General features: G+C 35.7%; 1 long non-coding RNA gene across 2 annotated transcripts; it reads left to right on the forward strand.

Annotated features, from left to right (window-relative positions):
• Positions 1-1,174: 1,174 nt before the first annotated feature.
• Positions 1,175-24,736, forward strand: LOC114304246 (uncharacterized). Of its 2 annotated transcripts, XR_014365218.1 has the most exons (4): positions 1,175-2,384; positions 2,469-2,546; positions 2,634-2,723; positions 23,702-24,736. It is a non-coding gene; the product is annotated as an uncharacterized LOC114304246 (long non-coding RNA). The 2 variants fall into 2 exon arrangements; XR_014365217.1 differs by having other exon boundaries at positions 1,175-2,546.
• The last annotated feature ends 2,302 nt before the right edge of the window (positions 24,737-27,038 follow it).

The raw sequence follows: 27,038 nt of genomic DNA on the forward strand, positions 1-27,038 counted from the left end.
GGCTAGCATTTTGATAGCAATTTGGTAGAATATCACATAAGACTTTATTAGTTTACATCACAATAAATTAACTGTGGTTTCAAGATCTGAGGGAATTTAATTGGGTGCATGAATATTATATAGATATGGTTTGCGTGAACTTCTCATTATGGTCTTGCTTTTTAAGTTATTCATGTATAGGAATGGTTTGGCTGATGGCCGTTCATTATATATATAGTATGGTTTGTCTATGACATTTTTCTGCTTCTTTTATTTTTTTCATTACCACGTGTCTCATTTGTCTATAACATATATCAAGTTTTTCTGTATCTTGATATAGTGACTTATTAATGCTTAATAATTATTTATTGAAATCATTATCAGTTTCAAATGTATTTTTAATTGAATTATAAGATAGGTGATAAATTTATTTTATTCCTTTCCTCCAATTCAAAACAGTAGGTATGATTTAACTAATGTGTTTTTTTAGTTTTTTTTTTCCCAGTACATATAGTTTGTTCCATTGTTTGTTAGTTTCATTTTTTATTATGAACATGGGGTTGTTTGTTTCATTTTTTTTGGGAATGTTCCATCGTATTTTCAATGTGTTGGGTTAATTTTACTTGATAGTTAGTATAAATTGTTGATTAAATAGTTTTTTTTTTTTTTGGATTTGGTGATAGACCCTTCACTGTCTAATTTGTCTTTCAAAATGACAAGAATTATATAGGAACTTTCAAAACTCCCTAATATTTTAAAACTTGTTTCTTTACTATATTACTCTCATATTTATCAACTCTCCTATTAAGTCATACTCACAGTATATTTCAGAGTAAAATTTACTCTGATTCAGAGTAAAAATTACTCTGAATCAGAGTAAAGTTTACTATAATTCAAAGTAAAGTTTACTATGGTTCAAAATAAAATTTTATATCGTTAAGCAAATCAACATGTTTTTAACCAGAGTAAAATTTCAAAGTAAAATTTTACTTTGAGTCATAGTAAATTTTACTCTAATTCAAAATAAAATTGTAATCTGTATCAGAGTAAAATTTACTTTGATTTAAAGTAAAATTTTATATCATTAAGAAAATCAACATGTTTTTAACTAGAGTAAAATTTTACTTTGAATCATAGTAAACTTTACTCTGATTCAGACTAAAATTTTATTCTGAAACTTTACTGTAAATTTAAAACAGAACATTAGCAAATAAATGACAGATCACATATTATTACAGTAAACTAGAGTAAAATTTTACTATCATTTAAACAAAGTATCAGCAAATAAAACAACTTTGACATATATTATCAAAGCAATCTAAGTAAAATTAATCTAATAGTGATTGAACAAATTATTAAGAATCAAATAGTGATTGAACAAATCTCTAACTCTAACTCAAACAATGATCGAAATGCATATCTATGAGAACTTGAACCCAAGCCTTGAGTCGGCATGCTATACAAGAACCGCAAGCCCCTTACACTCATCAATCATCAACAGGAAGTCAATCTCCTACCCATTAGTGTCTTCGTGAAGAAGCAAACTAATGAAAAAACAATGTTTTAAATGAAACATATTTAAACCTGTTTAGTACCTTAAAATCGATCACGAAATGCAAGAATTTCAAATGAATTGCTGTTAAACGAAAAAAGCAAAAATCGATCTTTGCTATCTCGAAGATTTCTCTATTACTTCTCACAAATCATTTCCAGTTACCGAATCATTGTCCAGAGTTTCATATGAGCTGTAGCATATAAAAATATATGTGTACTAGAAGGAGGGTAAAATAGCCCATAAAATTGTAGTCTTATTAGAATATGGACTTTATGCATTAAAGACATTGACCAGAGGGTCTTTATGCATTAAAGATTTAAAACTTGGACTTTTAGAAGGAAGCTGTTAGTGTGAAGGGCTTATGGCCAATTTTCTTCTTTTTTTTTTTCCCCTTCTTTTCTTCTTGGGTCATAAATTTATGTTTGGACTTTCTAAATGATAATCATAAATTTAATTTCAAGACTATAAAATTGAAGTCAGTTGGGGAAGAGAAGAGTTTAAATTTGGACAATTGTTGTGCTCCCATTTTAATACTCTTTATGCTACTAGGCTGATTTTAATTTTATCATTTTAATGTGATTGTTAAAATACATCATTCAACAGTCATAATTATATAATCAAACATTTTCAGGTTGAAGTACAACAGTTATGGACAATATCACTATTTTCGGTCAAGGGAGTTTTTTTCCTCCCTTCATATAAATTTAAGTACCTCTTTTATAATGTAAGACCTATTTATTTAAAATAAAGCTTATTTATCTATTTATTTTAAACGTATCATATCTAATTTTCTTCTAATAAATGTTTTTTTCCTCATACTTTATAGGTGGATGAAGACTTACACAGAGCGGTAATATCAAGAAAGAAATGATTTTTTTAACTTATTTATCTGTACAAAGTTTTATTTATCACTCTAAAGTTTTTGTATATATAGATTCAATTTCTTCAAGAAAGAAATGTTAATGTTGTTGTTCGTGATGAGCGTGACCTTAATACTATTCATATTCATGAGGTAAGTCTAAAAGTAACTTATATACAAATGCATTTTCTTATCATTTTATAAATTATTTATAAGTAGATTCTACTTATTTTTTTATAGGCAAAGGCAAAAGAAAAACACAAAGCAATATCAAAGAAGACAGAAAAAGCTATCCCTTCTAGCAAAGGAAATGAACATGCAAATCTCGTGGTATGGTTTCTCAACATTTTAAAAAAAATTGTTTTCCGAATATTTATTAAAATTTTGTTTTTATATAGATTTTTTTAAGAATTGCATAGTGTCATATACTCTTTTTTATGAGTTATTATTTTTTAAATATTTATTCAATTGTTTTGACTGATTGTTAAATATTTTTCTAAACCATGTTAAAGTAAGCATTTATACATGTTAATGCATTTGTCTGAACATTAATTTGAAATAGATTTTCAAATTTAATTAAATGAAGTTTTTAATTATATAAAATAGATTTTAAATTTTTTTATTTTACTTATAAGAAGTTCTTAAGGAAAGAAGAAAAAGACAACAATCAATGCGCAAGTTGCAGGTTGCAATTTTGTGTGTGTAATGTGTTTTCAAATTGTTTTTTCCCTCCCTTTTTAAATTTCATCAATACACGCATTGGTTCTTATGTGACTAACAACTCAACCAAGCGAAGAAAAAAAGTTAGTTAAACTTTTGAGAACAAATACATGATAAAAGGAAAGCAAGAGAGGGGGATAATCTTCACATTTTATGCACCTAATTATATAATATTCTCATTTTAGACACACAATGATAATGTGTTATCAAAAGCTGCATTGGCTCAACATGCACAGCGAGAATGTGAAAAAAAATCAAAACCTATGTTCTGCATACCAATTAAGACAGCGCCTGTAACGAGAACAAGAGAGATCAAAGAAATGTATTAACCTAATGTTATCCCAGATAGGCAACCCAAGAGGGGGGGTGAATTGGGTTATTAAAAATTTTACAATATTAAAAATAACACAATATTCAGAATTTTAATAAATAAAAAAAACAGAATAATAATTATCAATATAAAAGTAGAAGAGATAGAGAGAGAAAATCAAACACTGCGATTTATAGTGGTTCGGCACGCCAGGCCTACGTCCACTCCCCAAGGAACCTCCTTGAGAATTTCTTTACTATCAATTGAATAAATACACCACCAAGCTTGTGGATTTGGCACAGGACTTACTCTTATCTATTGAGCCTCACTCAACAATAAATGCCCTACCCTTACAAAATCTCTCACAAAAATAAGGAATAAGAATAAGTGGTAATTGAACCCACTTTTACAATAATTCTCTCACAAAGAGTAGATATGAAAGTGTAAGAACAAAAACTAGACTTAGATCTGAAAGTGAAAGAGCAGAATACTCAGAATTTTGGAGCTCACAGAAATATTTTCTCTTCAAGTTCTTGATTTTTTCTCCACATCCAACACCTCTATTTATACACAAAAATATACCCGTTGGACACTCCTTGCTGACGTCATGGCTTACATAAGCACGCTCCTGACGTCATCGCTTACATAAGCACGCTCCTGATGTCATCGCTTACATAAGCAGGCTCTTGATGTCATTGCTTACATAAGCACACTCCTTAAATTTAAATAGTCAGCAAATGATAAGAATTAAAAAGATAAAAATAAGATTGATTTTTTCTTCTTGTTTTTTTCAAACATGGAGCCACCGTTTTTGTAGACAATTTAATACAAAGTTCACAACTTTCAAACAAACAAATAATTTTCTCCATCTAGTTTATAATATATATATATATATACACATATACATAACTCCATCTTGTTCTTCTTGTTTAATTATAATATGATATAATTAATGTAGTGTAAAAAATTTAATAGCGCACGTGATGTATTCTGCATATAATGTTATATAAGTTCTGATCAAAATTTTGCATACAGAAAAATCTCTATAAATAATATTTATGATGGATCTGAAAATATATGTCATCTTTAAAATATTGTATATGTTGTAAAGATTTTAAACTAAATGTATTTTACCACTCCATATTAATTTTGTCAAAATAAGACAACCCATAAATATCAAATTTGTCAAAATAATACAACCAATCAATCATTTTTGTCAAAATAATATAATTAATCAATTTGTCAAAAGATGAATAGTAATTAACCATATTTTTCAAAAAGTGAATAGTAAAGTTTTTGAAAATATTTAAAATAATCATTTTTGTCAAAATAATATAATTAATCGATTTGTCAAAAGATGAATAGTAATTAACCCTATTTTTCAAAAAGTGAATAGTAAAGTTTTTGAAAATATTTAAAATAATATTTAACATATATATTTTAAAAAGATAATATTATTTTATTTAAATAATATTTAACAAATATATATATTTTAAAAAGATAATAATTTGTGTCAAATAATATGTATATTAACTAATATATTTTAGACATCATCAAAATTAAATAATATGATTAACAATCTCCCCCTTTTTGATGATGGCAATATTTGTATGGATTTGACACAAAATAAATTTGATAAAATATTTGACAACCCTGCGACATATAATTTTCAAAATCATATTTTTTCTCCCCCTTTGACATCATCAAAATAAAGATGAAGATAAGAAACAAACACAGTGGATACAATAATCTGGGGGGCCAAAAACAAAATAAGGGGCCGGCTGTCTTGTCGGAATCATTGTGGGGATTTTGTAGCATCTCGAGCGCAGGAAGTATGGACAAACAAAAGATTTGAGCAGATATAGCAGATATGCATCGAGGAATGGAGCAATGGAGTGTATAAAAAGTGACACAGATCAGAAGCAAAGATACGAAATCATCAAGTGTTTGAGAGAAAAATTTGTTTTAGCTCATTTTGTAATCATGTCATTCCTTACCTTGTCTATCAATGAGTCGGACCTGCATGAGGTGCCTGTAATGCAGGCAAATGAGAGAGTACCAGTGACGCAGGCACATGCTATGCCTGTAAATGAGGGTTCTAGTGGTATTGGCAATCGAAATGATTTCGATGCTATTAATCACACTATGGCTCTTAGTACACAGGCCATGACTGCAGTTTCCAATATGGCGCGACGATTACAAGCAAGAGTACAAGAAAATCAGCAATGGAGAGATGAGGTGTGCTTGTTAAAACAACAAGTAGTGAATATGTGTAAGGAGAAGAAAGAGCTAAAAAGAAAAAATGCACAGTTGGAGAATGCAGTGCAGTATTATGCAACGGTGATAATGCCAAGACTCACAGAAATCGAAAATAGAGAGAGGCATGTAACAGAGGCTCATGAAAAATTGTTGAGAGAAGTGAAAAAGAAAAAATCTGTGAAACCTTCTGAAAATTTACCTGTAATCGAGTAATATTTTTTTTTCTGAAATAAAATTGTGAGCATTTCTTCCTTTATTTATTTATTATTATTATTATTTTTTTTATTTTTTTTTTTTAAATTTTGACTTTGCACAAAAAAAAATTGTTTGTTGGTGCAGATAAGGAGTATGGCAAATAAGAAAAAAAATGTATATATATACTCCCCCTAAAATTATGCACAGAATATACACATGCCCTTTTTTTTTTTTATATATATATATTTTTATAATGATTGTTAATCTCAAAATATGAGTCTCCCCCTGAGTTAATGCACTAGAAATTTCATAAAATTGAAGAAATAAATTACCAATCTATGACACCAAAGACCCTTAAGATCTGGCCATAAACAACTACACCAAGTGCACTAGCAAAAAAGGAGAAAATAAAAATAAAAACAAATACTTCAATCAAGGTAGAAGCAACCAATATTAAATCCAAGAAAATTTGGAGCACATATAACAAGTAAAAAAATACAACACAGTGCAACAAAAATTTTAACATGTTGATCGGTGATAACCTTGATGAACGGAAGAAATTAAGACGATTGGGTAGATCGATGACGAATTTTTGTAGATCGGCAATGGATCTTGATGGATCAGTCACGGATCTTGATGGATCGGTGATGGAACTTGATGAATCGGTGAAGATGGTGATGCAGATTTCGGGTGGAGAAGTGATGGAGTTTGGAAGATTAGTGAGGGATTTGGATGGATGGTGATAGTGATGAAAGTGATCGATGATTTTGTGGATGGTGGAGTTGGTTGTAGGCTATGGTGAGGGTGGAGATGGAGTCGGCTAAGGGTAGAGGAAGAAGGGGAGAGCGAGACAGCAAGAGAAGGAGAAAAAGAGAGAGTAAGGGAGAGAGTGGGTGAGAGATAGAGACGGAACGGAAGAGAGAGAGAGAAAAATTATATATATAAATATATGTATATTATTATTATGGTTATTATTTTTTATAATAATAATTATTATTACAATATTTATTTTATTTAATTATTAAAAAATTATTTTTAATATAAACATTATATTGGAGTATTCATCATACCAAGTTCTGTTCTAATATAACAAAATTGTTCTTTATTTAGAGGCTTGGTAAATATGTCAGCTAATTGACAATTTGTAGGCACAAATTCGAGTTCAATGTCACCTTTGAGTACATGATCTCTCAAAAAATGATGCCTTATTTCAATGTGTTTAGTGCGTGAGTGCTGAATAGGATTTTTTGAAAGGTTAATGGCACTTGTGTTGTCACATTTTATAGGAATATGATCATAGTGAAGTCCAAAATCTTGAAGTTGTTGTTTCATCCAAAGCAATTGTGCACAACACCCAGCGGCGGCAATGTATTCTGCTTCAGCAGTTGACAAAGCCACTGAGTTTTGTTTTTTGCAAAACCAAGAGGTGAGTGAGTGTCCAAGAAAATGACAAGTGCCACTAGTGCTTTTTCGGTCAAGTCTACATCCCGCAAAGTCGGCATCTGAGTAACCAAAAAGTTCAAAGGTGGTTCCCTTAGGATACCATAATCCCAAATTTTGAGTGCCGACAAGATATCTGAAAATGCGTTTGACTGCGATGATGTGTGACTCTTTCGGTGCGGATTGAAAACGTGCACACATACAAACACTAAACATTATGTCGGGCCTACTTGCAGTAAGATAAAGTAAAGAACCAATCATACCTCGATATTTCTTCTCATCTACGGGTTTACCTTGCTCATCTTTGTCGATTTTTATCGATGTGCTCATTGGAGTTGCTGCAGGCTTTGATGATTCCATTTCAAACCTTTTGAGTAGATCTTTGATATATTTCGTTTGATTTAAATGGATTCCATCATTAGTTTGTTTAATTTGTAGACCAAGGAAGTAATTTAATTCTCCCATCATACTCATTTCAAACTCACCCTGCATGTCTTTAGCAAACTCTTTGCACAAATTTTCATTAGTAGCACCAAAAATGATATCATCAACATAAATTTGAACGATTAGCATATCTTCCTTTTTAATTTTTATAAAAAGTGTTGTATCAATTTTTCCTCTACAAAAACCTTTGTCAAGTAGAAAATTACTCAATCTTTCATACCATGCTCTAGGAGCTTGTTTCAAGCCATATAAGGCTTTTGAAAGTTTGAAAACATGATCCGGGTATTTATGATTTTCAAAACCGGGAGGTTGTTCAACATAAACTTCCTCCGAAATGTACCCATTTAAAAAAGCACTTTTAACATCCATTTGATATAATTTAAAATCTTTAAAACACGCAAAAGCAAGTAACATTCTAATAGCTTCAAGTCTAGCAACTGGTGCAAAAGTTTCATCAAAATCAATTCCCTCTTCTTGATTATAGCCTTGAGCTACTAATCTAGCTTTATTTCTAGTAACAACTCCAGATTCGTCCATTTTATTTCGAAAAACCCATTTTGTACCAATAACGGGATGATCCTTAGGTCGAGGGGTCAAAAACCAAACTTCATTTCTTTCAAATTGATTTAATTCTTCTTGCATTGCTAAAATCCAGTTTTCATCATTTTCAGCTTCTAAAAATGATTTTGGTTCAATTTGTGAAACAAATGCCAAGTTACCACAAATATTTCTAATAGAGGAACGGGTTTTTATACCTTCCGCCGCATCACCTATGATGAGGTCTTTGGGGTGGCCATGAGCATACTTCCATTCTTTTGGTAGATTTGAGTCATTTTCTGGAAGAGTATATATTTCTTGAAGTTTCTCCATTGTCATTTCTTCATCATGTTCGCGTAATGGATTTTCTTCATTTTCCTTTTTATAAATGCTCTCCATGCTTGGTTGATTTTCTACAATATCATTACTTAAAAGATTCTTGGAAATAATATCATTAGATTCATCAAAAACAACATGCACAGATTCTTCAACAAGTAGAGTTCTTTTATTAAATACTCTATAAGCTTTACTAGACATAGAATAACCAAGAAATATAGCTTCATCTGATTTAGCATCAAATTTTCCTAAATTATCTTTATTGTTATTTAATACAAAGCATTTACAACCAAAAGCACGCAAGTGACTAATATTTGGTTTTCTACCTTTCCAAAGTTCGTAAGGAGTTTTCTTAAGAATAGGTCTAATCATGGCACGGTTTATAACATAGCATGCAGTGTTTACAGCTTCCGCCCAAAAATATTTAGGCAAATTATTTTCACAAAGCATAGTACGAGCCATTTCTTCAAGAGTTCTATTTTTTCTTTCAACCACACCGTTTTGTTGAGGAGTCCTAGGGGCTGAGAAATTATGATCTATTCCTAAGTCATCACAAAACTTAATAAAATCATCATTTTCAAATTCTCTACCATGGTCACTTCTAATACTACAAATATTAAGATTTTTCTCATTTTGAATTCTTTTACAAAGTTTTGAGAAATTATAAAAAGCTTCATTTTTGTGTGCTAAAAATAATACCCATGTATATCTAGTGTAATCATCAACACAAACAAGGGCATAAGATTTTCCTCCTAAACTTAATGTTCTAGATGGTCCGAATAGATCAATATGCAAGAGTTGAAGCGGTCTAGTAGTTGAAACGATATTTTTGGATTTAAAAGAAATTCTAGTTTGTTTTCCAAATTGACATGCATCACAAAGTTTATCTTTTTCAAAAACAATTTTTGGTAAACCTATGACTAACTCATTTTTTGAAAGCTTGGAAATTAAATCAAAATGAGCATGTCCTAATCTTCTATGCCAAAGCCAACCATTATCATTTATAGCAGATAAACATTTAATGTTGAAATGAGAAGATAAATCATGTAAATCAAACACATATACATTCTCATGTCTATAACCTACAAATAAAGTTTTGTTTTCTAAGGTATTTTCAATAGTGCAATGAGTTTTCTCAAAAATAACTCTATAACCTTTATCACATAATTGACTAATACTAAGCAAGTTATGTTTTAAACCTTCAACAAATAAAACATTTTCAATAATAGGAAAGGGATTTTTACCAATACTTCCTACACCAATGATTTTACCCTTGCTATTGTCGCCAAAAGTCACATATCCGCCATCCTTTGGTTGGAGTGTGGCGAACATAGCTTTATTTCCAGTCATGTGCCTCGAACATGCACTGTCGAGATACCATCTATCGTTACTGGATTTTGTCTTGAAACATACCTACAAAAATTTGATTTATCTATTGGTACCCATTTTTTCTTGGGTCCATAAAAGTTAGAATTTGATATCCTTGAGATATCCTTGGTGTAACGCCCTCAAAATAATGACAATAAACCCATCAGATAAGACATACATTCACATATAAACTAACCACATTCTTTCATTCATTAGAGTTCCATTACATAAGTATTACATGTTAACCTCATAACAAAATGCCCTACAGGCTTACAGCTTTCCAAGTTAACACTTGGTTACAACAAAGAGTTCTAACTCGTTTACACATTAAGCCCTTGGCTTGAAATTACATGTAATACATCAAAAGTAAAACGACAAAACTATGCCCGCCACTAGCCTCCCAGCTATGTCCTTGGAGGTGGCATGCTTCCTGTACCTGAAAATGATATTCCCATATAGGGTGAGCCACAGCCCAGTAGAAATACACTAAACCAACCATGGACAATGACTAAAACATTAGCAATTGATAGTTGGTCAACACTGATACAATCACATAAATTACATATTTATGCCAACGACTTACAAGTCCCAATTACTTTTCATTTTCCCTTTTTCAACAGATAAGCATGTTAGCTCTATCATCATTTCCACAGATATGTATAAAAACTATATCTCACATTCAGATAAGCATAAAAGCTATATCCACATTCTCAACAGATATGTATATCAACAATATCCACAGATAAGCATACAAGCTGTATCCACACTCTACAACAGATATGTATATCAACAATATCCACAGATAAGCATACAAGCTGTATCCACACTTCACTTCACAAAGATAAGCATATGAGCTCTATCTTCACTTCTCTAGACAAGCATATGAGCTCTGTCTACGGAGTACATCCCCTATCTCCTCCAAATACCTATCCGGTTTAGAGGTCCATCCCCTATCTTCCCCTAAACCGCGGAGTACATCCCCTATCTCCTCCTCTACACACAACGCATATAAACACATTGGTTCTATATACAATCACACAATACAAACAATTAATGTATTCAAGCAACTGTCAAGTTCCATAACACATTCCATTGATTAGTTTCAGTTTGCCTAATCAACATACATTGTCTACAACAATCACGACTATCCTCCACCGATAGCCCAAAGCAGTTATTTCTAAAACAGAAAATAAATGCACAAATGGATATTCAATCAACATTTCATTTCCTCATTTCTCACCAATTAATTATCCCAATTAATTAAACAATGTAATTAGGCCATTTTCCATAATTACTATTTCAACCCTTAGGTCCCATTTTCATCAATGATTCAACAATCATTCCATTTTTCTATGCCAAACATGCATCTAGGTTTATTATGAATGAAACCCCAACTTTTGGATAATTGCACAAAAGCCCCAAACTTTCACAAAATTACCAGACCAAGCCCAACATCTCAAAATACCAAAATTTAAAGACAAAACCCATAGAGAGGAGTAGGTTATCCCTACCTCAATTTCGGAGTCCCAAAGGAGAAGACGACAAAACTCAACGTGCTCCAAAACCCGAGATTTTCAGATTAAAAAGAAGCCCTCGACGATCAACAACTTTTTTGTAAAGGCCAAAGGTGAGTAAATCACTCCTACTAGATCAAAACCTAGAGAGAAGGTAGAGTCTAGAGTGAGAGGCTCAACAATGGTGATTTTGGAAAAGTAAGAGAGAGAAGAGAAAGCAAAAAGTGATTTGAAAAGTCATAATTTCGGGACTTTAACCCAGGTCTCCGCTCGAGCGTAAAACACCCCGCTCGAGCGTACACTCACAGACTTCCGCTCGAGCGGCCAACCTCCCGCTCGAGCGCATAATGCACTCGCCCAGCACTTTTGCAGAACCAGGCCTCCGCTCGAGCTCCCAACCCTACGCTCGAGCTCACAACACTGCACAACAAGATACTGGATGGATGTAATCTACGCTCGAGCGCCAACACCTCCGCTCGAGCGTACAGGCCAAAAATCTGGGCAACTAGTTTTGGTTTCTAAACTCAACCAACCTGTAACAAACCCGCTCAACACATCCTATAACTCAAATACAACGTAAGAAAGGATGTAAACAAGATAATGAACAACTACCAACATCCACGGACACATGTCCGGATCACTATACAACAAGGGTAAATCCGGGATCGCTATAACCTCCCCCCCTTAAAGAATTTCGTCCCCGAAATTAAACACAAGTTTGCAAAACAAGTTTTTCTCCATTTAAACAATGTTACACTTGAACATTCAACAATTCGACCCATTACCGGTCATCCCATCCCTTTAACAAGAGACATATCACAATATGTAAACAACATATGTACTTTCAACATGCATTAACATTATGCACTATCTTTCCAATTTCAACAATATATTCAACAGATATAATGTTACATTCAACTTCCATATGAGGCAAGTTCCAAAACATACTTCCAATAACCAAAACATTTTCAATGTTTCACAACTTAAGACATATATAAAAGCTCTTAAGTTCAACAAAATGTAAAATTTAAATACAAGATTACATATCAACAAACAAGTCCGGATATTTCTCTCGGACTTCCAACTCACGTTCCCAAGTGGCTTCCTCCACTCCGTGATGTTTCCACAAGACTTTCACCAAAAGAATGGTCTTGCCACGCAGGACCTGATCCCGCCTATCCAAGACCCGAACCGGTCTTTCCTCATACGAGGCATCCTCATCTACCTCTAAATCAGTCCAATCCAGCACATGTGATGGATCTGGCTCATACTTCCGAAGCATACTCACATGAAACACGTCATGCACTCCGGACAACTGCGGTGGTAAGGCTAATCGATAAGCAACCTCACCAATCCTCTCAAGGATCTCAAAAGGACCAATAAACCGAGGGGATAACTTCCCACTCTTCCCAAACCTCATCAGGCCTCGTCTAGGTGATATCTTCAGAAAGACATGATCACCTACCTCAAACGCCAAAGGCCTCCTCCTACGATCGGCATAACTCTTTTGTCGACTCTGGGCTGTAACAAGCCTCCTACGGATAAGCTCAACTTTCTCCGTCGTCTCCCTAACCAACTCCGGACCCAACAAAGGTGCATCACCCACCTCGGCCCAACACACTGGAGACCTACACGGTCGGCCATACAAGGCCTCAAACGGTGCCAAACCGATGCTAGACTGAAAACTGTTGTTGTAGGCAAACTCTACCAATGGCAAGTGCCTCTCCCACGTCCCACCGAAGTCCAGGACACAACCCCGAAGCATATCCTCGAGGATCTGAATAGTACGCTCGGACTGCCCGTCAGTCTGAGGATGATAAGCCGTACTAAAGGTCAACTTAGTGCCCAAGGCACTCTGCAAACTCTGCCACAACCTAGCAGTAAAACGAGGATCTCTATCTGAGACAATCGTCACTGGGACCCCGTGCAATCTCACTACGTCCCGAATATACAAATCGGCAAGATGATCTACCGAATCTCTCACGCGCATAGGAATAAAGTGCGCCGACTTAGTCAACCGGTCTACAACCACCCAAATAGCATCACTACCCCGCTGAGTCCTCGGAAGACCTACAACGAAGTCCATAGTGACATGCTCCCACTTCCACTCGGCAATAGGCAAGGGTTGCAACAAACCCGCTGGCCTCTGATGCTCGGCCTTCACTTGCTGGCAAGTAAGGCATTTCGATACAAAAACAGCCACATCTCTTTTCATACCCCGCCACCAAAACTGGCGACCCAAATCCTGATACATCTTAGTACCTCCCGGATGCACCGCAAGGCGCGAATGGTGAAACTCTCGGAGTACTTCCTCACGGCAAGCCTCCGGTACAAACAAACGGTCTCGGTATCTCACACTCAGGTCGGGATACACCGTCAAACCCTTCTCAACTTTCCCACTGGAGATCTTCTCTCGGAGGGATTCTATCTCAAGGTCACCTCTCTGTGCCTCTAACACTCTAATCATAAGTGTAGGCTGCGCAACAACAGAAAACAAGGCCGCAGCCTCGACAGATTCGCCCAGTAGCAAATCAAACTCGCCAAGTGCTCCCAACATCACCCATTCCCGGATGGCTATACAAGCTACATCACTAATGGTCTTCCTACTAAGGGCATCGGCCACAACATTGGCCTTTCCCGGATGATAATGCAACTCAAAATCATAATCCTCGATGAACTCCATCCATCTCCTCTGCCTCAAATTTAAGTCTCTCTGTGTAAACAGATACTTCAAACTCTTATGATCCGAGAATACCTCGAACCTCTCACCATAAAGGTAGTGCCTCCAGATTTTCAAGGCAAAGATCACAGCTGCTAACTCTAGGTCGTGTGTGGGGTAATTCTTCTCGTGTATTTTCAACTGACGTGAGCCATAAGCTACCACTTTCCCCTCTTGCATCAACACACAACCCAAACCCTCTCGTGAGGCATCACAATAAACCGCATAACCCAACCCTCTCTCCGGAATAATCAACACCGGAGCGGTGGTCAATCTAACTTTCAGTTCTTGGAACGACTTTTCACAAGTCTCACTCCACACAAACTTGACTCCTTTCCGAGTCAGTCTAGTCAACGGTGACGCTAACCTGGAGAAATCCTTCACAAACCGACGGTAATACCCAGCTAATCCCAGAAAACTGCGGATCTCAAACACACTCTTAGGCTGTGCCCAATCTTGCACTGCCTCAACCTTGGATGTATCAACAGACACCCCTTCCCCGGATACCACATGGCCTAAGAACTTGACTTCCCCCAGCCAGAACTCACACTTCCCAAACTTGGCATACAGCCTATGGGCTCTAAGTAACTCAAGCACCACTCTCAAGTGTTCCTCGTGCTCCTCCTTAGATGACGAATAGATAAGGATATCGTCCACAAAAACAACCACAGAGCGGTCTAAGAACTCCCGGAAAATCCGGTTCATCAAGTCCATAAAGACTGCCGGTGCATTGGTAAGCCCAAATGGCATCACCAGAAACTCATAATGGCCATACCGCGTACGGAATGCCGTCTTAGGAATATCTTCCTCCCTGACCCTCAACTGATGGTAACCCGATCTCAAGTCTATCTTAGAGAAACAACGGGAACCCTTCAACTGGTCAAACAAATCATCTATACGGGGCATAGGATACTTATTCTTAACCGTAGCCCGATTCAACTTCCGGTAGTCTATACACAATCTCAAGGCACCATCTTTCTTTTTAACAAAGAGGGCCGGTGCTCCCCACGGTGAAACACTAGGGCGAACAAAGCCCTTATCTAGCAATTCCTGGAGCTGAACTTTCAACTCAACCAACTCTGCTGGAGCAAAACGGTAAGGTGCCATAGAAATCGGCGCCGTACCAGGCACTAAATCAATAGAGAACTCTATCTCTCGGTGAGGTGGCAAACTAACAAGATCTTCGGGAAAGACATCCGAATACTCACAAACCACCCTCGGCAATACATGCTGGGTCTCACCACTCTCACCACTTTCAAAGCTAGCAAGTAGACTACTAAGCTCACTTCGCCCTCGCGAATCATACCCCGGTGGCAAAACACTACCAACCCGGTCTCCCAAGAAATGGAACCACTCCCCGCTCAAGGTACACAATGTAACCCTCTGGCGGTAGCAATCAATAACAGCCCGGTATGACGATAACCAGTCCATACCCAAAATAACATCAAAACCCCTCATGGGCATGACAACAAACGGAAAAGGAAGCCTATAATCGGCGACCTCTATATCACATCCTCTAACACCCTGTTTCAGGATCAACTCACCACCCAAAGGCGATACCACACAAATAGGAGATGCTAACTGTGCTAACTCCAATTCCAAAACAGATGCAAATGCAGCAGATACAAAAGAATGAGATGCACCCGTGTCTATCAACACACTAGCAACCGAGTTGCAAAACAGAAAAGTACCTCTCACCACCGATGGAGCCGGTACTAAATCCTGCGCGGTAACAGCATACACGCGCCCCGTAGGCCCCTGGTCTACCTGCTCACCTCTCGGAGCAAAAGACTGCTGCACAGACTGGGATGACGAAACTCCCGGATTGGCCCTCGAGGCCTGCACAGACTGAGCTGGCTGAAAACCCTGCGTCTGCCTAGAACCAGACGCTCCCAAAGTGGCACTCAACTGTGGGCAAAACCTCTTCATGTGCCCAGATTGTCCACACTGATAACAAATCAAGAGCTGCCCCCTGCCCAAACTCTGACTCGGCGGTCTAGCTGAAGAAGAAGCAGCTTTCTGACCCCCACCCTTCTGCGGGCAAACAGAAACCTTGTGACCCATCTGGCCACACTTGTAACAAGTGAATTCTCCCTGACTGCCTCTCCCCGAGCCTACACTAGGCACTGGAAAGGTCGATCTAGAGACTGCACCCTGAGACTGCTGAGGGTTATAACCCCTCTGCCTCCTGCCATCACTCTGACTATCCTGGCTCCTCTTGGAGCCTCTCTGACCCTCATCCTCCTCCTGCATCATAAGCTCCATATGAGCTGCAGCATCCACTAGGTGTCTATACTCTCGAATGTAAGACCCACCAATTCTCAACTTGAGGCCCCGCCTCAACTTCCGCTCAAACTCATAACAACGGCGTTCCTCAGACGCCACCAGTTCAGGTGCAAACCTGGACAGACTGGTAAAAGTAGCCTCAAACTCGGCCACTGACAAGCCCTGCTGATTAAGCCGGCTAAACTGATCCCTCAGCTTCTCCCTAGCTGCTGCTGATAAAAACCTCTCCTGAAAAGCATTCACAAACGCCTCCCAAGTACCACCAACACGAGCTTTCTCGTATTTCCACCATTGACCCGCATCTCCCTTCAGTTGGAAAGATGCCAAGGTCACTTTCAGTGCTCCGTCCTCGATGCCAAGCATCTCAAACGTCTTCGTTGTCTGTTCGAGCCATTCATCTGCCTTAAGCGGCTCTTTAGGATCCCCGATAAACTCGTCCGGATTACACCGAAAGAACTCCCTCTTCAAGAAAGAAGGCCCTGTCTCAGCTGCCTGATTCCCAGCTCTAAGAATACCTAAAGCTCCTGCTATCTCTCTGGCCAAGGCACCCATAGCCTGCTGACCTACTGGCTCAGCCACATTGGCCTGCCCAACTCCCTCCTGCACTGCCGGAATCTCACCCTGTAACGGTACTTCCTGCCTCGCAGGTCTACCACGCCTAGCACCTCTTCCTCGTCCTGACATCCTAATAAAGGCAACACAGAACGTTAGCACATTCATAAATGTGCCAAAACTAAACACTCACGTCCTAATGCATGGACAAGTGTAATTCACTCCACATAAGCACATAAACACATAAGCACTTACGAACTTCATTTCCGGATAATAATAGTCCCGAGACGTTACTAGAGTTCCGGTTAGAAACAGCGTTGATCAAGTGCTTTTCCAACAAGACTCCCAGAAACTCAAGGATCCAATCAATATCCCAGAAATTAAATCCCATACCCACATAGTCACATAAGCATGTTAGCATTTAAGCACATAGCATATGATATTACATCTAAGTCTCTACCAAGCGAGACAAACCCATTGTGATACTAAATCACTTCCCACGTACCCAAAGTATTCGAACCCGGTACGCTCTGATACCAAGTTGTAACGCCCTCAAAATAATGACAATAAACCCATCAGATAAGACATACATTCACATATAAACTAACCACATTCTTTCATTCATTAGAGTTCCATTACATAAGTATTACATGTTAACCTCATAACAAAATGCCCTACAGGCTTACAGCTTTCCAAGTTAACACTTGGTTACAACAAAGAGTTCTAACTCGTTTACACATTAAGCCCTTGGCTTGAAATTACATGTAATACATCAAAAGTAAAACGACAAAACTATGCCCGCCACTAGCCTCCCAGCTATGTCCTTGGAGGTGGCATGCTTCCTGTACCTGAAAATGATATTCCCATATAGGGTGAGCCACAGCCCAGTAGAAATACACTAAACCAACCATGGACAATGACTAAAACATTAGCAATTGATAGTTGGTCAACACTGATACAATCACATAAATTACATATTTATGCCAACGACTTACAAGTCCCAATTACTTTTCATTTTCCCTTTTTCAACAGATAAGCATGTTAGCTCTATCATCATTTCCACAGATATGTATAAAAACTATATCTCACATTCAGATAAGCATAAAAGCTATATCCACATTCTCAACAGATATGTATATCAACAATATCCACAGATAAGCATACAAGCTGTATCCACACTCTACAACAGATATGTATATCAACAATATCCACAGATAAGCATACAAGCTGTATCCACACTTCACTTCACAAAGATAAGCATATGAGCTCTATCTTCACTTCTCTAGACAAGCATATGAGCTCTGTCTACGGAGTACATCCCCTATCTCCTCCAAATACCTATCCGGTTTAGAGGTCCATCCCCTATCTTCCCCTAAACCGCGGAGTACATCCCCTATCTCCTCCTCTACACACAACGCATATAAACACATTGGTTCTATATACAATCACACAATACAAACAATTAATGTATTCAAGCAACTGTCAAGTTCCATAACACATTCCATTGATTAGTTTCAGTTTGCCTAATCAACATACATTGTCTACAACAATCACGACTATCCTCCACCGATAGCCCAAAGCAGTTATTTCTAAAACAGAAAATAAATGCACAAATGGATATTCAATCAACATTTCATTTCCTCATTTCTCACCAATTAATTATCCCAATTAATTAAACAATGTAATTAGGCCATTTTCCATAATTACTATTTCAACCCTTAGGTCCCATTTTCATCAATGATTCAACAATCATTCCATTTTTCTATGCCAAACATGCATCTAGGTTTATTATGAATGAAACCCCAACTTTTGGATAATTGCACAAAAGCCCCAAACTTTCACAAAATTACCAGACCAAGCCCAACATCTCAAAATACCAAAATTTAAAGACAAAACCCATAGAGAGGAGTAGGTTATCCCTACCTCAATTTCGGAGTCCCAAAGGAGAAGACGACAAAACTCAAAGTGCTCCAAAACCCGAGATTTTCAGATTAAAAAGAAGCCCTCGACGATCAACAACTTTTTTGTAAAGGCCAAAGGTGAGTAAATCACTCCTACTAGATCAAAACCTAGAGAGAAGGTAGAGTCTAGAGTGAGAGGCTCAACAATGGTGATTTTGGAAAAGTAAGAGAGAGAAGAGAAAGCAAAAAGTGATTTGAAAAGTCACAATTTCGGGACTTTAACCCAGGTCTCCGCTCGAGCGTAAAACACCCCGCTCGAGCGTACACTCACAGACTTCCGCTCGAGCGGCCAACCTCCCGCTCGAGCGCATAATGCACTCGCCCAGCACTTTTGCAGAACCAGGCCTCCGCTCGAGCTCCCAACCCTACGCTCGAGCTCACAACACTGCACAACAAGATACTGGATGGATGTAATCTACGCTCGAGCGCCAACACCTCCGCTCGAGCGTACAGGCCAAAAATCTGGGCAACTAGTTTTGGTTTCTAAACTCAACCAACCTGTAACAAACCCGCTCAACACATCCTATAACTCAAATACAACGTAAGAAAGGATGTAAACAAGATAATGAACAACTACCAACATCCACGGACACATGTCCGGATCACTATACAACAAGGGTAAATCCGGGATCGCTATACTTGGGAACCCACATCTTTTTTATTTTAGCAAAAGGATTTCTTTTAATAGGACATGAAGGTGAAATATGACCTTTTGTTCCACAAAAATGACATGTGAGATGAGAGTGATTAGAATATGCATATACAAAACCATTTTTGGCAGTTTTTACTTTTGAAAAAGGTTTATATCCAATTCCGGCTCTACCAAAAGTACGGTTTTGATTTTTAAGAATTTTATCTAAAGTCTCTCTACCTTGAGTGAACTTTGAAAGAGTAGTTTTCAAGTCTTCAATATTTTCTTTTAAAATAATTTGCTCATTTTTTAAAGACTCGTTTTCTTTTTGCAATACAACTAAATGTTTTTCAGAAATTGAAGACTCTTTTTGAGTTAAAATCTCATTTTCCTTTTTCATTTTCATGGCTTCATTTTCTAAAACATTTATCTTGGAAGTCAATGATTCATTTTCTTTTGATAAACTTGAAATTACTTTCTTTTGACAATTATTTTTCAAACTAAGTTTCTTAAATTCTGCATGTAATTCATCAAAAGCTAATTGTAATTCATCAAATGTAAAGGATTCGTCATTTACCTCATTTTCATTTCCAAGTGCCATTAAACATAGGTTAGCAACCTCGTTTTTGCAAACTTCGGTTTCTGTATCGCTTTCATCACTATCTTCTCCCCATGCTGCAATCATAGCTTTCTTTTTGTCCTTCTTGAATTTTTTCTTAAGTTCTGGACATTCTGATTTGTAGTGTCCAGGTTTGTTGCATTCATAGCAGGTTACTTCAGATTTTTTGTGATTTTCTCCTCTTTGAAAATCCCTGTTGTTGAAGTCTTTTCTGAAAAAATTTCGTACACCTTGTTTCTTTCTCACAAACCTTTGGAACTTTCTAGTGATGAATGCCATTTCCTCATCCTCATCTGAATCATCTTCCTTATCCTCTTGATGTTTCGAGGTGGATTTGAAAGCTATTCCTTTCTTCTTGTTGTTGTCCTCCTCTTCCTTTCCTTCTTGCATTATGAGCTCATGAGTTAAGAGAGATCCCATTAACTCATCTAGACTTAGCTTTGATAAATCCTTGGCTTCGGTAATGGCAATGACTTTTGTCTCCCAACTTTTTGGCAATGACCTAAGCACTTTTCTTACAATTTCAGCATTAGTATATATTTTGCCAAGAGAAGTTAAACCATTAATAATATCAGTAAAACGAGTAAACATTTGAGGAATAGTTTCATCAGGCTTCATTTTAAAAAGTTCATAATTATGGACTAGCAAACTGACTCTAGATTCTTTAACTTGTTCGGTTCCCTCATGAGTCACTATAAGCTTGTCCCAAATTTCTTTAGCGGTTTTACATGTGGAAATTCTATTGAACTCGTTGGCATCTAAAGCACAGTACAACATGTTTGTAGCTTTGACATTAATTTGGGCCATTCTAGTATCTGATTCATCCCACTCATCTTCAGGTTTTGGTACCCTAAGTCCATCTATAGTTTTGGTAGGAATTTTTGGACCATTACAAATAATTTTCCAACATTCATAATCATTAGATTGAATATGTATGGTCATCCTAGTTTTCCAATAGCTAAAATTTGTGCCGCTAAATAGAGGTGGCCTATTAGATGCTTGTCCCTCGGGTAAGGAATAACTAGGGGTTGCCATGATCTACTCTGAGACGGTTAAGTCACAAAAACTAGAGTCTAGGCTCTGATACCAATTGTTATCCCAGATAGGCAACCCAAGAGGGGGGGTGAATTGGGTTATTAAAAATTTTACAATATTAAAAATAACACAATATTCAGAATTTTAATAAATAAAAAAAACAGAATAATAATTATCAATATAAAAGTAGAAGAGATAGAGAGAGAAAATCAAACACTGCGATTTATAGTGGTTCGGCACGCCAGGCCTACGTCCACTCCCCAAGGAACCTCCTTGAGAATTTCTTTACTATCAATTGAATAAATACACCACCAAGCTTGTGGATTTGGCACAGGACTTACTCTTATCTATTGAGCCTCACTCAACAATAAATGCCCTACCCTTACAAAATCTCTCACAAAAATAAGGAATAAGAATAAGTGGTAATTGAACCCACTTTTACAATAATTCTCTCACAAAGAGTAGATATGAAAGTGTAAGAACAAAAACTAGACTTAGATCTGAAAGTGAAAGAGCAGAATACTCAGAATTTTGGAGCTCACAGAAATATTTTCTCTTCAAGTTCTTGATTTTTTCTCCACATCCAACACCTCTATTTATACACAAAAATATACCCGTTGGACACTCCTTGCTGACGTCATGGCTTACATAAGCACGCTCCTGACGTCATCGCTTACATAAGCACGCTCCTGATGTCATCGCTTACATAAGCAGGCTCTTGATGTCATTGCTTACATAAGCACACTCCTTAAATTTAAATAGTCAGCAAATGATAAGAATTAAAAAGATAAAAATAAGATTGATTTTTTCTTCTTGTTTTTTTCAAACATGGAGCCACCGTTTTTGTAGACAATTTAATACAAAGTTCACAACTTTCAAACAAACAAATAATTTTCTCCATCTAGTTTATAATATATATATATATATACACATATACATAACTCCATCTTGTTCTTCTTGTTTAATTATAATATGATATAATTAATGTAGTGTAAAAAATTTAATAGCGCACGTGATGTATTCTGCATATAATGTTATATAAGTTCTGATCAAAATTTTGCATACAGAAAAATCTCTATAAATAATATTTATGATGGATCTGAAAATATATGTCATCTTTAAAATATTGTATATGTTGTAAAGATTTTAAACTAAATGTATTTTACCACTCCATATTAATTTTGTCAAAATAAGACAACCCATAAATATCAAATTTGTCAAAATAATACAACCAATCAATCATTTTTGTCAAAATAATATAATTAATCAATTTGTCAAAAGATGAATAGTAATTAACCATATTTTTCAAAAAGTGAATAGTAAAGTTTTTGAAAATATTTAAAATAATCATTTTTGTCAAAATAATATAATTAATCGATTTGTCAAAAGATGAATAGTAATTAACCCTATTTTTCAAAAAGTGAATAGTAAAGTTTTTGAAAATATTTAAAATAATATTTAACATATATATTTTAAAAAGATAATATTATTTTATTTAAATAATATTTAACAAATATATATATTTTAAAAAGATAATAATTTGTGTCAAATAATATGTATATTAACTAATATATTTTAGACATCATCAAAATTAAATAATATGATTAACACCTAAGATAACCTTCTTTAACACCCAAGTGGTAAACAACTCTGTTAAATTCTTGAAATATATACTCTACTATTACCACTTTATTATACAGATTTTAATTTGTTCACAATCCATTTCACGACCTTAATGTTATTTGTGTTCGTGCTGTAAGTACAAAATCAAATCAAACATTGTATGTATTTTATTTATATAAGTTTTTTTTTAAAAATTTTTTGAACATTTTATTTATATTTGTTAGGCAAAAGAAAAATAAAAGGTCAACCCAATGTTTAAGGGAAAAGAAAAGGTGGCTCATTTTGACAAGAAAATGACAAATGTGTGTCAAGTGGTATATATTCCTTTTAAAAAATATGAAGCAAAACTATATGAATTTGTTGCTTTATGTTGTTTTTGTAGAATGATTGTAATATATTCTCATGTAACTTGCTATTATTTATATGTGTTTTTCAAATTTATTTATTTTTATTTTGCATGGATACATGTGCATTTATAATGTACCATATGAAACGAATAGGGAAAAAAAAAATGAAAGAATAAAGACAAGCTATCTAATGAAAGGATAAACTAAATAAGATAGATTTTTATTTCTTCTTTATTTTTTTAATAAAAAAAAGGCATGAAGAAAGAAATAAATACATATAATACTATTAAAGGTATAAAACAAATAAAATATAAAACAAAATTAAGAGAAACGGAAGAAACAAGAAGATATTTCATTTTAAGCACAAAATATTCACATATTTTGCACCAATGACAAAATATTTTCATTTTAGGCACAAAATGATAATGTAATATCAAAAGCTGCATTGGCCCAACGTGCACGACGAGAGCTTGAAAAAAATGAAAAGTCACACTTTGAATTTCAATGCTTGCAACGAGAACAAGAAGGATCAGAAGAATGTATTCAACTAATACAATCTTCTTTAACACCAATTCGTCGCAATCGCGCTTGTCTAGAATGGGAAACAATAACTGAAGATTCTTATTCGACACCAAAACGAACATTGGTTGTCCATTATTCTACATGTTCATTTTTTATGCCAAGCACATCTTTAGCTCCACAAAGGAATCGGTAAACTACTCTGTCTAATCTTGAAATATATACTCTTATTCATACCATTTTGTTTTATAGAGTTTTATTTATACACAAATATTCGTAGGTCTACTCGTATAAATCAATTTCTTCAAGAAGATCTATGTACTAATGATGAATTAGAAGATATGCCTATGAATACATTAATTGATGCCCAAGCACACAAAGATTCTTACCGCCATTATCTTGGCAAGATGTATGTATTATGTCCTTATTGTTCAGCCTTACATTGGATGGATGGAAAATTGACCAAATCATCTATAAAACGTTCCTTATTCGGAACTTGCTATTTGGAAGGAAAGATTAGGCTACCTTTACTTATTACACCCCCTCCATTACTTCTGGTGTTGTATGATGGGAATAATGATAAATCAAAATCCTTTCGAAGTTATACTCGATTTTACAATGCAGCCAATGCTTTTATGAGTCTTGGTGCTACATTGGATTCTAGAGTACTCAGTGGAAGGGGCCCTACATCATTCACAATTCATGGGGAATTACGACATCGAACAGGATCACTACAACCACAACCAGGGCAGGATATGAGTTATAGTGAACTGTATATCTATGACCCTAATTCAATGTTAAAAATTCGTAATCATAGAAATCCTAATTTGAAAAGGGATGTTCTCAAAACTATTCATGATAGTTTGTTGCAAGTCAATGCATTTGTAGCTACATTTCACCAAGCTCATTCCATTTTACATCAACTAGACTCGGCAAGACACAATCTATTTGCTCATCTTCATTACAATTCAACAATTGATCGATGTCGATATAACCTATCAACTGCAGATGAGATTGTAATTATAATACCAAGTGGTGGAATAGAGGTAAGTGAAATGAGAGATATTATCTTACATTTCTAAGGAAATAATGAGTTGATGCAAATTAATGAATGTTAGCCAGTATACTTGCTAGTACATTATGTTCAATTATTTCCATATGGTGAGCTTGGATGGGAACCTGAGTTGAAATTGTGAAACGTTCAATATGATCAACCTTCAATTGATTGACTTACTCAAATGGATTTTTATAGTTATCGTTTGTTTGAACGACCCACAGAGTATTCAACAATTTTGAGAGGTGGGAAACTATTTCAAGAGTTTTTGGTAGATGCTTAGGCCACAACTGAGCAAAATCGATTGACATACTACAAGCTTAATCAAGGGAAATTCGGGTTACACTTTACCAAACGTTGTCAGATATTGATCCAGAATTAGTCAAAGGTTTGTTTTGTCATCTTTATTTACTGGTAGTCCTAAACATATGTTTGAAATCTTTCATGATTCAATGGCTATCACCCGATACAAGCGACACCTAGATATTTTTCTTACCATGACTGCAAATCCTAATTGGCCAGAAATTACTTCAGGATTATTACCACATCAAAAACCTATTGATTGTCCTGATTTAATTGCCCGTGTTTTTAAATTGAAGAGAAAATGTTTGATGAAGGAGATAGAAACAAATAAAGTGTTTGGAAATAAAGTTGCACATGTTTTTACAATTGAATTTAAAAAACGAGGCCTCCCCTATATGCATGAACTTTTATTTCTTAAGGGTCCAGACAAAATTCGGACATGTGCTCAAGTAGACAAATTGGTCTGTGCAGAATTTCCAGACCCAAAAGATGATCTTATGCTTTTTGAAACTGTCAAATGTTATATGGTACATGGACCATGTGGTGCTCGAAATCCGCATGCATCATGTATGAAAAATGGTAGATGTAGTAAGAGATACCATCGAGCTTTCATAGAAACAACAACCATGGATCAAGATGGATACCCTATCTATTGTCGTCGCAATAATGGTCAAGTACATACTTCGAGGGGACAAGAAGTTGATAATAGGGATGTCGTACCATACAATGCATATCTTTCTAAACTTTTTAACTGTCATATAAATGTGGAAGTTTGTGCTAGAATGAGATGTGTCAAGTATATACATAAGTATATTTACAAGGGTTATGATCGTACAACGATGGTGTTGGGATTGATAAATGAGATTTAAAAATATCTCGATGCAAGGTGTATTGGATCTCCAGAAACTGCTTGGCAAATATTTGGTTATCCTTTGCATGCAGAGATACCAACAGTTGTACGATTGACACTTCATTTACCTGGAATGCATCACGTTGTTTTTAACCCAGAAAAGTCATTAGAAACAATTCAATCTAGAGTTGGTCAACAAACGTCAACTCTTACAAGCTTCTTTGCATATTGTGCTACAGTGAACATGAATTTCCATTTACTTATCAAGAATTTCCACAACATTTTGTTTGGCTCAAGTCGGATAAGAGATGGAAATTAAGAGAAAGGGGATATGCAATTGGTAGAATGTACTGTTCTAGCCCTAATTGTGGTGAAAGATTTTATCTACGTTTGTTACTAACTATTGTCAAAGGACCAAAGTCGTATTGGTCTTTACGTACGGTCGATAATGTTGTGCATGATACATTTAAATTAGCATGTATTGCAAGGGGGCTTTTAGAAGATGATGAAAATGGATATAATGTTTGAAAGAGGTCGGAGTTATGAAAACCAGATACTAATTGAGGAGATTGTTTAGTATTATTCTCACCCAGTGCTCTCCATTACATCCATGTGCATTATGGAATCAATTCTCAATGCATATATGTGATGATCTTGCACATAAGATTCGTATACATTTCTAACGCACCTGAGGCTCAAATTGAAGATTATGATCTCCATCTTTTGAATCAAATGCTTCATGAATCAAGCAAATGTTTAATTGACTTTCCACTAATGCCACAACCTCCTGTAAGTTGGAGTGCAGTAGTTGGTAATCGATTGATATTCGAACATCAACAGCTGCAGAATAAGGCACAACAGGCAGATCCACAAATTACTATTGATTGTCTCAACAATGGGCAATGGAATGCTTATAACACAATCACTTCTTCAATTTTTCAAAATAAAGGAAATGTTTTCTTTCTGAATAGGGGTGTTGGAACAGGGAAAACATTTCTGTACAATACGATTGCATTAAAATGT

This window comes from Camellia sinensis, chromosome 3, assembly GCF_055761805.1.
Source record: "Camellia sinensis isolate YWXY chromosome 3, ASM5576180v1, whole genome shotgun sequence".
Taxonomy (NCBI): domain Eukaryota; kingdom Viridiplantae; phylum Streptophyta; class Magnoliopsida; order Ericales; family Theaceae; genus Camellia; species Camellia sinensis.